Source organism: Urocampus carinirostris, chromosome 2, assembly GCF_059441175.1.
Source record: "Urocampus carinirostris isolate Australia breed hairy pipefish chromosome 2, RoL_Ucar_1.0, whole genome shotgun sequence".
NCBI classification, from domain to species: domain Eukaryota; kingdom Metazoa; phylum Chordata; class Actinopteri; order Syngnathiformes; family Syngnathidae; genus Urocampus; species Urocampus carinirostris.
Window position 1 is genome coordinate 57,556,833 of NC_142350.1, and position 12,901 is coordinate 57,569,733.

The 12,901-nt window shown below is 39.3% G+C and overlaps 1 protein-coding gene across 1 annotated transcript in view; it reads right to left on the reverse strand.

The window, feature by feature from the left end:
* Positions 1-7,253, reverse strand: part of tppp (tubulin polymerization promoting protein) — a 34,160-nt gene extending 26,907 nt beyond the window's left edge. Inside the window, exon 1 of the mRNA XM_088327269.1 lies at positions 7,096-7,253. The gene's annotated coding sequence lies outside the window, so the exon portion shown is untranslated. The remainder of the gene's footprint in view (positions 1-7,095) is intronic.
* Positions 7,254-12,901: the final 5,648 nt, after the last annotated feature.

Below are 12,901 nucleotides of genomic sequence, written 5' to 3' on the forward strand. Positions count from 1 at the left end.
CTGGAGCAGGTTTTCATCCAGGATATCTCTATATATTGCTGCATTCATTTTTCCTTCTATCCTGACTAGTCTGCCAGTTCCTGCTGCTGAAAAACATCCCCACAGCATGATGCTGCCACTTCACTGTAGGGATGGTATTGGCCTGGTGAAGAGCGGTGCCTGGTTTCCTCCAAACATGGCGCCTGGCATTCACACCAAAGAGTTCAATCTTTGTCTCATCAGACCAGAGAATTTTGTTTCTCATGGTCTGAGAGTCATTCAGGTGCTTTTTGGCAAATTCCAGACGGGCTTCCATGTTCCTTTTACTAAGGAGTGGCTTTCGTCTGGCCACTCTACCATACAGGCCTGATTGGTGGATTGCTGCAGAGATGGTTGTCCTTCTGGAAGGTTCTCCTCTCTCCACAGAGGAACGCTGGAGCTCTGACAGAGTGACCATCGGGTTCTTGGTCACCTCCCTGACTAAAGCTCTTCTTTCCCGATCGCTCAGTTTAGAAGGCCGGCCAGCTCTAAGAAGAGTCCTGGTGGTTCCAAATGTCTTCCATTTACGAATAATGGAGACCACTGTGCTCATTGTGACTTTCAAAGCAGCAGAATTTTTTCTGTATCCTTCCCCAGATTTGTGCCTCAAGACAATCCTGTCTTGCATGTCTACAGACAGTTCTTTTGACTTCATGCTTGGTGTTTGTGCTCTGACATGCACACTCAACTGTGGGACCTTATATAGACAGGTGTGTGCCTTTCCAAATCATGTCCAATCAACTGAATTTACTGCAAGTGGACTCCAATTAAGCTGTAGAAAGATCTCAAGAATGATCAGTGGAAAAAAGATGCACCTGAGCTCAATTTTGAGCTTCATGGCAAAGGCTGTGAATACTTATGTAAATGTGATTTCTTAGTTTTCTATTTTTAATAAATTCAAAAGAAGTGAAAAAAAACTTTTTCACATTGTCATAATGGAGTATTTTGTTTAGAATTTTGAGATAAGAGATTAAATTAATACTATTTGGAATGAGGCTGTAACATAACAAAATGTGGAAAAAGTGAAGTACTGTGAATACTTTCCGGATGCACTGTACATTTCACATGTTACGATGACAATAAATTTGTCAGATGCAATGCTTAGAATAAAAGAATAGAATCAAATTAATTGTCATTGTAAATGCACAACAAAAATAATATTCGTCTCTGGCACTGGAACTTAAAATAATGAGATAATGAGATCAAATTCACTCTCTTTTTTAAATGTTGTTTGTACCTCTGGTGGTCCAGTAGTTAGAATTTAGTGATCTCACCGCCGCGATCTGGGTCTTGGTAATAACATAATCCAGAGCAGCTTCGCTCCTTCGCGCTTCTTTAATCGCTGGTTAACTGCTTCGTGGATTTTCTCCGTACATTGTGTTTTGCATTCTGATTAGCTAAACAGAGCAAGATGCTTTCTGTCACCAACAAAGTTGGAACTCCTTACCCACTAAACCTGCTCAGGAGCCACATGTGGGTTTTGGCGTTCCCTAGTGGCCCTCTTGGGCCTTTTTCAAAAAATGTTTAGTGTCTGGAGGACACAACCAGAAAGTAAATGGAGTTTTCCGTACCGGTCACATGATATTTGGGAAAAAAGTGTATTAAGTACAATAATTTTGGTAGACAAATACTTGAACTTGTAAATTGAGTGTGTTCTTGAATAACAAACCAACAATTAGATAAATGATAATGTCATGAACCGGAACAGGATCAGGACCCAAATGCGTGACGTTTCTCAGACACGCCTTTTATTTTACAGGAAATCGGGAGTCATGCATGTTAGGCAGCAGTCTGGCGTGGAATGATAGGAAACCAGAGGCGGACGACATTGATGCCGATTGTGCAAACAGATATCGGACAGATGGGGTCGATACCAGACAGGACGGGACATACAGGATTGATATCAAAACAGGATTTTGAAAATAAACAGGACAAACTAGACGGGAACGAAACTGGAAACCGATATTAAACAACGGGACAGACAGGATTGATATCAAAACAGGATATCAAAATTAAACAGGACAAACTAGACTGGAACGAAACTGGAAACCGATATTAAACAGGACAAAATAAACGGGAACAATACCGGACAGGAAACACAAGCAGGAAACCGGACAGAGTCAAAACCCACGTCTTGCGGGTGCAGAGGTTCGTTGACGGACGTACAAAGGAAGAGTGAGAGCACTGAGCTTAAATAGACGGAAAGCCAATCTGTCAACAAGCCGCAGCTGGCGCCACACGGGCGCCATGGCAACCATGACAAGGTTTCTACTTTGCAGATTTTCATGGTTGGGTTCTGTCCCCATTAACTGTGATAACCGAGGAATTACAGTTATAACATAATCACAACATAGTTATAACATGTAAAGTTGTTATTGAAGAAATGCTTATCAAACTGGTATCTCTTCGTGCTAATCAGTAAAAAAAAAAAAGCTCTCGGCTCCAAATGGATTGATGACCCCTGCAGTGTATACAGCTCAGTTGTAGGATAACATTTTTAAAAATACGCTGAGGCCAGATGAAAAATGTTCATCGGCCAGAAAAGGCCCTCCGGCCGTAGTTTGGTGATGATTCAAACCTTTTTATATGGCCAGAGTGGCAAAATTATCTGCCTCTCAATTAAGATGTTCCCAGATGTTGTAGATATGCCAGTTCTCCAGCATGGTAAAACTATCTAATAATTATGAATTGTCCAAGTTGAATCCCACCAGAATTCTTTTTCGGGTCTCAAACCCCAAAAAACAGATTCTATTTGACAAGGAAGCAGAAGTTTGTAGCAACATTTTCACCTTTAAATAGATTCAATGTCAATAATTCTTGCAATTAAATCCGGTTCCAACTTACAATTCCCGTTTTAGCACAGTTACCGTATTTATGAAGCATGAATCTTCCTGACCTGTTTTTGCCCCTTTAAAAAATCTAGTGTATAATCATTTTCGCATTGAAGCAAAGTGTTTGTGACTTCAGCCAAAAGGTTCTTAGGCTGGTAAAATCTGGGCCAATGACTGTGCCCTCATGCATGTCTTATTCATGCTATAGGGAGAACACGTCACATGCCATATCTGCCCTCGTGACATACTTATGTTTCTGTAATAGATATACTGACATCCTACGATTCTTTTTATATTTTTTACCTGACCTCTTTCGGGTCACAACTAAGCTTACTGTATCGCAACCGAGTGCCTGACATCCAGTGATGTGCCTCACCTGTCATCACGGAACTATAAAATTAAATGTATATTAAATGGTTTTATTTATTTAGTGTTGGAATTTTAAAGTATTAACTTTCACAATTTTAACATTTTCTCTTTCAGAATCGCTTCATTTTCACATACTGAACATCATTAATACCATTAGGGCAGGAATTCTTATTTGGCGAACCCCTCAATGCAGAAATACTACAAAATACTACTGCGGAAATGCTAAAGAATACAAAGGAAACACAATATACTACAGCAATACTACAAAAATCCTACTTCAGAAATAATACAAAGATACTACAGCAGAAATAATACCGAATTTTACTGCAATAATACTACAAAAATACTACTACAGAAATACTACAAAAGTACCAAAGAAATATTTCTAAAATCCTAATCAGGAAAAAGGACAAAAAGAGGACAAAAATCCCACCACAGAGATTCTACCAAAATACAACTGCAATAACCCTACAAAAATACTACAGTAATACTACAAAAATCCTACTACAAAAATACTACTGCAGAAATACTACTTCAGAAATACTACAGAAACACTTCAAAAATACTTCAGAATAAATATTACAGAAAAGTTTCTGCAGAAATACTACAAGAATACTACAAAAAGACAAATACTAAAATTCTAAATTGTACAAAAATAAGTACCACCATAATAAAATTACAGAAAAACCATATTACTGCGGAAACACTTCAAAAAGGCTACCACAGAATTACTACAAAAACCTTAACACCAGAATACTATAGCAGAAATACTACTGAAAAGTTACTGCAGAAATACTACGAGAATACTACAAAAATACCACAATGGAAATAGTACAAAAATACTACCAAAATACGACAAACATCTTACTAAGGAAATAGTACCCAAAAAAATCTACGAAAATCCCACTATAGAAATTCTCCCAAAATACTGCAATAATCCTACAAAAATACTGCAGTAATACTACAAAAATCCTACTACAAAATTTTACTGCAGGAATACTATGAGGATACTACCAAAATACTTCAGAAATACTACAAAATACTACAGCAGAAATATTACAGAAAAGTTACTGCAGAAATACTACAAAATACTTCTATGGAAATAGTACAAAAATATACTATAAACATCTTACTAAGGAAATAGTACCTAAAAAAATCTACAAAAATCCCACTACAGAAATTCTCCAAAAATACTGCAATAATCCGACAAAAAATACTACAGGAATACTAAAAAAGTCCTACTACAAAAATACTACTGCAGGAATACTACAAGAATACTCCCAAAATAGTACTTCAGAAATATGACAGAAACACGACAAAAATACTACAGCAGAAATATTTCAGAAAGGGTTTTGCAGAAATACTACAAGAATACTACAAACAAACTACTATGGAAATAGTACAAAAATACTACGGAAATACGACAAACATCTTACTAAGGAAATAGTGCCCCAAAAAAATCTACGAAAATCGCACTATAGAAATTCTCCCAAAATACTGCAATAATCCTACAAAATACTGCAGTAATACTACAAAAATCCTACTACAAAAATACTACTGCAGAAAAACTACAAGAATCCTATGGAAATACTACTTTAGAAATACTACAAGAAGACTACAGAAATACAACAACTACTACAGATGTTTTACAGAAATGCTACAAGAATACTACTGCAGAAATACTACAAGAATACTAAGAAAATACTACAAAAATTCTAAATCGTACAAAAATAAATACTACCATAATAAAACTACAGTAATAATTCTAGAGTACTACTAGAAAAGCCATACTACAGCGGAAATACTTCAAAAAGGCTACTACAGAATTACTACAAAAACCTTAACACCAGAATACAATAGCAGAAATACTACGAAGAATACATTAATAATGGTTGCAATAAGTTGACACGTATGTTATTCTAAAAAATATTGAGAAACATTGATTTTGTGTGCTTGTTTAGGGTGGTGATGGTCAATAACTGATACCTGTCCACCTCAGCCAATTACTGATTGCAATTCCCCTTCTTAAGAATAACAAACCCTACAAACACAACGCGGCACCTATTTACTCACAGCAAGACAGTGTAGAATAAAACAAAGAACATTTGTGTAATGTAGTTGATTTACCAAGTAAAGAACATAAACAACTCTTCCAGCATCTTTCTCGGTTCTTTTGCCTCTTGCAATAAATGTAGTGCGTACTATATATAGCAGTATATATTGTTTCCCCCTGTACATTTTTACAGTGTAAACCAGGGGTCGGGAACCTATGGCTCGCGAGCCATATATGGCTCTTTCTATGAGTACCTATGGCTCAGAGACCAATTTGATTGCATGCAATATTTCTCCATCTTGTTCAAAATCGAGATTGTCTATCCTTTTCAGGTACACGTAAAGCCAAACCAAAGCTAATTGCAAATGAAACACTTCGCAGTATATATAGGGCACGTTTTTCACTACAATTTACAGTCAAGGTGTCACACAAAAAAAGGGGGGGGAAAAAACTCGTTTTGGCTGTACAACGCTAAAGAATCCTTTATTTAAAAGTTCACTATATAATCTGTGTTCAGTGTTCAGATACTTTATGATGAATCCACAGAACTGTAAATACGCCAAAACACCGGAAGAGAACTTAGTCATTTGATTGGGTGAGTGGGAGGGATGGGTGGAGCTATGCAAAAAGTACAAGCCTTCCCTCCCATCTCTCGCCAAAGGTAAGCACATAAGGCTCCCTATTCTCAGAATGTTGTGACGTTTTTACAAAATAAATGCTCGCATCTGGTTTTGAAACCAATATGTATGAAAAAAAGGGTCAAAAGGAGTTTAACCGATCTTGAGTAATTGCAAGAAAGAGACAAGTTTAAAGTGGTATGTTTGTTGAATTTGGGACAGGGGCTCTGGCATTATTCTCTTCATAATTTTTATCAAATCATCAAAAATAAATGTGCTGAAGACTAAGCTTTTGTCTGGGGCGCGGGTTTAGCAATTTAGTAAATTTGTCTCATAATATATGGTGTGGCTCTTTCCCAAAATAAAATTAATATTTTTTGCTTTTATGGCTCTTTGAGTCAAAAAGGTTCCCGACCCCTGGTGTAAACAATTTGAAATGGTGAAACAATATATAAAGGAGCAGCGTATAGACTTCCTATACAAGTTAAGACAATAAAACGTGTTTTTTTCCTAGGTTTAGAAATTGCTTTTCTTGCATTGTCAATCAATTGATGAATAAGATGTCGGTTCAATTGTTGTCTGTTAGTGCCTCACCAGGCACCGACCTTACAGCACGTCACTAGTGACTAGTCACGTGCGATAACTAGTCCCCATTGCACGTTCTCGATCAATTCAAGATCATATTTAACGTTCTATGCATGCACGAGCATGCAAGTTTGCAATCAAGCGTCAGGAAGATGATTAATGGGGCCATGCATCCTGTCTTGCGTGCTTAATTATGTAACTAGCCTTCACACGAATGTCTGCGGCCATTGGCCAGCAAAACTGTCAGTCAATGTCCTCCACCAATCAGCACGCTCGTACGGGCGCGCTTGCAAGATAAACACAAGCGAAGACGCTCGCGTTGTTGACGTTACGCAGACATGGCTGCGGCTGCAGCTGTTGCCCGAGACAAGTGTTACATAAAACTGCAAATGCCAAAATCTCTCTGCAAGCCTCAAACGCGCTCGTAAAACTGCAATAATAATCTCACGTAGCTGCATTTAACATGTTTATCATGTGTGAGCGAGCGTGCGTTGACGCGTAGGAACGCAGGGGCGAGCGCACCTTCCAGAATCGGATGCGTCTGTCTCATAAAGAAGCAGGAGACTTGCGCTTTTAAAACCATTTTGACATGCATTTGAAAAGAAATAAAGGAAACAATCACCTGCTGACGTAATCCCCCTCCTCTTTGTTAGTTCAAAATCATCGTTAAAAAGAAGCGCCTCCGTCCGTCTCTCCAGTCGTCTCCTCAGCGCGCTTCAGTCTTGCAGCGAGAACAACTCGGTTCTTCCCCTTCGGGATGCTGGAGAGAGAGAGCAACCCGCTGATTGGCTGTTTTAACAAAGCGACATGCTCCTTTCTGACAAGGACTCAGTGCAATATAAGCACCTTGTATTCAAAAGACCCCCTTTCCAACCTACATCACCACAGGATTATTGATCCAAAACATTGGGAGTAGTGTACAGCATGAGTTTGAATAGAGTGAGAGAAGATTTGCTTGTTGGGTTGCAATTTATAAATACAAAATGCCCAGCAGTTGAGTGTTAGGGTGCATAAATCACAACTGTTTTTTGCAATTCCCAGAGGAAACAGGCCTTTTCAAAATCATCATATGAGCTTGTGGCTGAAAAGCTTTTAAAATAACTGACTGGACTGAGGACATCATTATGAAAGTCTGCGTTTGCAGAGCCGAGTTCATATCTAGTAACTTATTGTGGCGATCTGGTTTAGGTTTACTCAAATGCCGAATGCTGCAGTTGTCACGGTTGCCATGGCACCCAAATGGCCCCGCCCGTGTGGCGCCAGCTGCAGCTTGTTGACAGATTGGCTCCCTGTCAGTATTTAAACTCTGTCCTGTCAGTCCCCTTTGGTCAGTCCGTCTGCGAATCTGTTTTTACACGGCTAGCCCTAATTTTCGCATGCCCTGTTTTTTGCTCCTGTTTGTCTCCCGTTACGATCTGTTTTGTTCTCAACCACGTCTGTTCTCCCGTCCCGGATAACGATCCGTTTTCTATCACAACCACGTCTGCTCTCCTCTCCTGGCTTTCGACTTGTTTCCGATCCCGATAACGTTTTTGCTATTCTATCCCAACTACTGACCCGTTTTTTCCGTTCCCAGCACCACCATTGCTCGACACGGAAGTCCCACTTCTGCGTTCAGAGCGACCTGCTCCCCGCGACCACCCGATCGTGTGTGCACCCCTTTCCATTCCTCCCAATAAAACTGTGAGAAGCGTTACGCAAGTGGGTCCTGTGTCCATTCTGGTCCTGACAGCAGTAAGTATATTTGGTGTTGGGTAAATGCTGTTTGCTACCTATGCCTACTACTGACTGCAAGTTTGCTATTGGGCAGTGCTATTTAGTAGATCTTTTATGACAATAATAGTAATTATAACATCATTATTGATTTATATTTTATTTAGTATATGTTGAAATAATACATTATTTTATTGTTAAAAATAATAATTATTCATACCTGTTAACCTCAGCCAAATGCTCCCCTTAAATGATTGAGTTATTAAGTGACAATAAACCGTACGAGCACAAAACTGAACCTATTTACTCACGACAAGACGGACTATGTAGAATATTGGAACAATACAGTGCAGTGAATAAGTATTAGCCCACTGCCTGATTTCTGTGCTTTTTGCCTACCTATCACTGACAAAAGTTTCAGATCATCAAACAAATTGTAATATCACACAGAGAAAACCCAAGCAAATACAAAATTCAGTTTTGAAACGTCGATTTCATCAAATGCCCAAAATTAGAAACCAGAAATCAGTCCCCTTTGTGAAAAAGGAATTGACCCCTTCACCTAATAGTTGGACCACCTTTGACAGCGATGACAGAAACGTTTGGAGGAATCTTGGCCCACTCTTCTTTGCAAAATTGTTCCAAATCTGCCATAATGGAGGATTTTCTAGGATGAACCGCCCGTTTATGGTCACACCCCAGCATCTCAATTGGATTTAAATGCAGATATTGACTTGGGCACTCGAGAACATTCATTTTGTTATGTTTTTTAGCCATTCGTGGGTGGACTCGCCGGTGTGTTTCGAATTGTCCTGCTGATGGCCGGATGTTCTCCTTCAGGATCTTCTGGTAAACACCAGAATTCATTATTCTGTCAACCACAGCAAGTTGTCTTGGTCTTGAAGCACCAAAGCAGTCCCTGACCATCACACTTCAGCCACCATGCTTTACTGTTGGCATCATGTTCTTTTTGTCAAATGCTGTGCCATTTTTGTGCCAGATGTAACAGGGTGAACACCTTCCAAAAATGTTTGACTTATCTCTAAAAGTCTTGAGAAAAATCACAGTTTTTTGACAAACGTGAGATAACTCTTTGTGTTCTTTTGTGACAGAAGTGCTTTGCGCCTGGGAACTATCTCACTGTTTCCAGTGTCTTTGATATTGTGGAGAATGACCGATGAACACTGACCTTAGCTGAAGCCAGCAAGGCCTGCAGTTCTTTGGATGTTTTTCGAGGTTCTTTTGTAACCTCCTGAAGGATCTGTCGTCGACTCCTTGGCGTAATCTCAGTTGGTCGACCACTCCTGGAAAGGTTTGCAACTGTCTTGCAACAGCCTTTTACAGACTAAATAGATTTCAATCACTTTTTTCCCAATATCTTCTGGAATTTCTTTTGATCTAGGTATGATTATTGTGTTCTTTAGATTTTGTAGCCTACTTCACAGATACAATTTCAGTAATTTCTTGATTCAACATAGGTTGTGGCAATCAATTTTGGGTGTGGCCTGTGGAATTTATCTCCCGTCCCGAAGAACGATGAGTTTTTTTTACCTCGACCACGTCTACTCTCCTCTCCTGGCTTTCGACTTGTTTCGGATCCCGATTACGTTTTTGCTCTTGTGTCCCGGCTACTGACCCGCATTTTCCGTTAACGGCACCGCCATCGCTCGCCACGGAAGTCCCACTTCCGCGTTCAGAGCGGCCACCCGATCGTGTGTGCACCCCTTTCCTTTCCTCCCAATAAAACTGTGAGAAGCGTCACCCGAGTGGGTCCTGTTTCCGTCATCGACTTTTTTATTTTTTTAAAGATCCTTGTGGAAGATGTAGCACTCAGGATGCCCTCTGAACCGGACTCTACAAAGGCTGTTACACAAGCAGTGTGAAATGGTTGAACTCGGATGGATATTATGTAACCTTGTAGGCCTTGCTGTAGCACAAAACGGTATCAAAATCCCTCCAGAAAATGGAGAGGATAATTCACACAAATGCAAAAATCTGAGGTTGAATTAGAAGCAACATCGGTTAAGCATCAAAATGGTGTCAGTTATATTTACTTTGCAACCACTCGCACTAAAGCACTATTTTGAGTATGTTTTTACAATTTGGAGATAGAATTTGCACAAATGCAGAAAAAACAGACGCACCTTGATGTATTTTTACATCTTAAAACGATTAAAATCGTGAATTTTCTTTTTAAATGACCTCGAGTGCAGTTCTACTATTCCAACAGGGCTTGTTTGTCTGACAATTATTGAGGAAACCTATTTTTAATAATAATACATTGTATCTTGTTAGTCTGAAGACGTGAGTTTTGAGTCTGGATTTGAAGGTGGACAGGGTCGCAGAATTTCGGAGGTCAGATGGCAGTGAGTTCCAGAGCTGGGGCGCGGGGGGCTGAAAGCTCTGCTCCCCATGGAGCTGAGACGGGCAGGGGGTATAGTGAGATGGAGTATTTTTTTTTGGTTCTGTTTTTTTTTTCTTTATTTTATTATTATTTTTTATTTCAGAACCATTTTCATTTTTTTTTCTGAATATATAATTTAGTCATTTATTCGGTTTTTTGCAGTCCTTTTTTCTCTTTTTTTCAGGTTTTTTTTTATCTTATTTTTGCTCTTAAGAAGTTTATTTTCTAAAAAAAAAATCTCGATAACTAAAAAAAAATGCAAAACGTTGTATACAGACCTAATTATTATTTGTTAATTATTTCAGATGTTATTTTACTTAGTCCCAGATTATTGTGCTTTCAAGCATATTCCCTTGAATTTTCTAGCTAAATAACAAACTTAGGCCAAAGCAATTTTTGTTGCATTGATTATGTATTCACATTTATTCATGCTATATTTTCAGAATTGGTTGTTTTCGGTTTTATTCTAAATAATTATTAAAAAAAAATACAAATATTGTGAAAAATTGTGTTTGTATATATTTCAAATGTGACTGAGCGAGTGAGTCAAGACCCAGCGGCCTACAAAGCAGCGACGAAGACATGGTTAATCTTATCTATCCCGGCTGACGCTCAAGGAAACTGTGCGGGTCAGATGTATCGACATTTCGTTCTGTATACACGTGTATACGAATGACAATAAAGTAAATCTGAATCTGAGTTGTCTGTCCCCATGTGCCCTGCGATTGGCTGGCAACCAGTTCAGGGTGTCCCCTGCCCACTGCCCAATGATTGCTGGGATGGGCTCCAGCACCCCCGCAACCCTACTGAGGATAAGCGGTGCAGCTGATGAGATGAGATGCAATACACCTCTGTAAATATTTACCTTTTTATGTTATTTTATCCTGGGTTAGCAGTTTTGGTCTTAGTCCACAAGGGGCGCCGTTTAGTAAAAAGCATGGGCTATTTCCTTGAATTTAATAATAATAATAATAATAATAATAATATAATAATAATAATTTCCTTGTATTGTCATTCTGTGTAACAATGTACACAGAACGAAATGTCGATTGCACCTGACCCGTTGTAGCGAGCCGATGCAGCCGCAGCCAACAGAGGGCGCCGCCGACCACTTTTTAAGTCTTAGGAATGACTCGGCCGGGGCGCGAACCAATTTTCTGGCAAATAACAAAATCAGGGTTAAGCATTTTGTGTTCTGTCGTTTATGTACAAGAACCTATTAATTCATGCTAAATTAAGTCTATATGCTTACATGCAATATGTATTTAGGACTCCAAAAGGAGATCTGCATTTTTAAATCCTTTAATTATTTATGATTAAGAAATAACTTCTGCCACTGGCTCACAAAACATGCTTTTTTTTCTCGTTATTACATTCCTAATTTATTGAACTGGGAATCTTATCTGATCATGGGGTGAATTCAAGTAGAAGATGGAAAAAGTGGTAGCTCGAAGTCCTTTACCAAGAAAAAACAAACTAAAATGATTAACGACATCAAAAACAGAATCGAGTTTCAATAATTGTCTCCCACTGAAACGTGTTCTCAACACAAGGCTCGATTTGACCATACAAGGTTTTTTTGGGGGGGTTCGGCCGGTAGATAAAATTACATGATTTAAGCTTTCTTCCCCCGTTTTTGGACCAGGTTTCAGTTTTGGAAAATAAATAAAAAATCTCTACACGCCATCAACATCCACTTGACTAGGATTAATAGCATAGATGCTGACATTCAAGTTTAACATGCATTTTTTTGTACGCAAAAAATAATTCAGAATTTGAGTGTACGTTATACACGAAAATTTGCTTTAATTACCGTATTTGAGGAATGATTGATTAGTGGACAAATATTGCTGATCACATTTTCATAGCATTTAATGCAACGGGATTCGAACACGTATTCCAGCGGTGACATCACCGATTCTTAACTACTAATCCGTCTCGGTGACTGATTAATTTCACCTGTGCCTGCTCGTTTGGCGCCAGCCGCTGCTGGCTTCATGATTGGTCCCCCGTCCTACTTAAACTCCGTCCTTTCACTCGCCTGTTGTAAGTCCGTCAGCGAACCTGTTCTCACGAGGCAAGCGTTTTTGACTCTGACTCCCATCGGTCCTGTTTGTTCCCCCGACCACGTTTTGATCTCCCGTCCTGGCTAACGGCTCATTTTTTGACCCCTACCACGTTCTGCTCTCCTGGCTAACGACCATTTTTTTCCGTCTACTACACTATGACCTCCCGCTCTGGAAGATCCAATTCCGCATTTAGAACACGTTCCGATTCCGTGATCGGCTTCAGCGCGCACCGGATCTTGGGC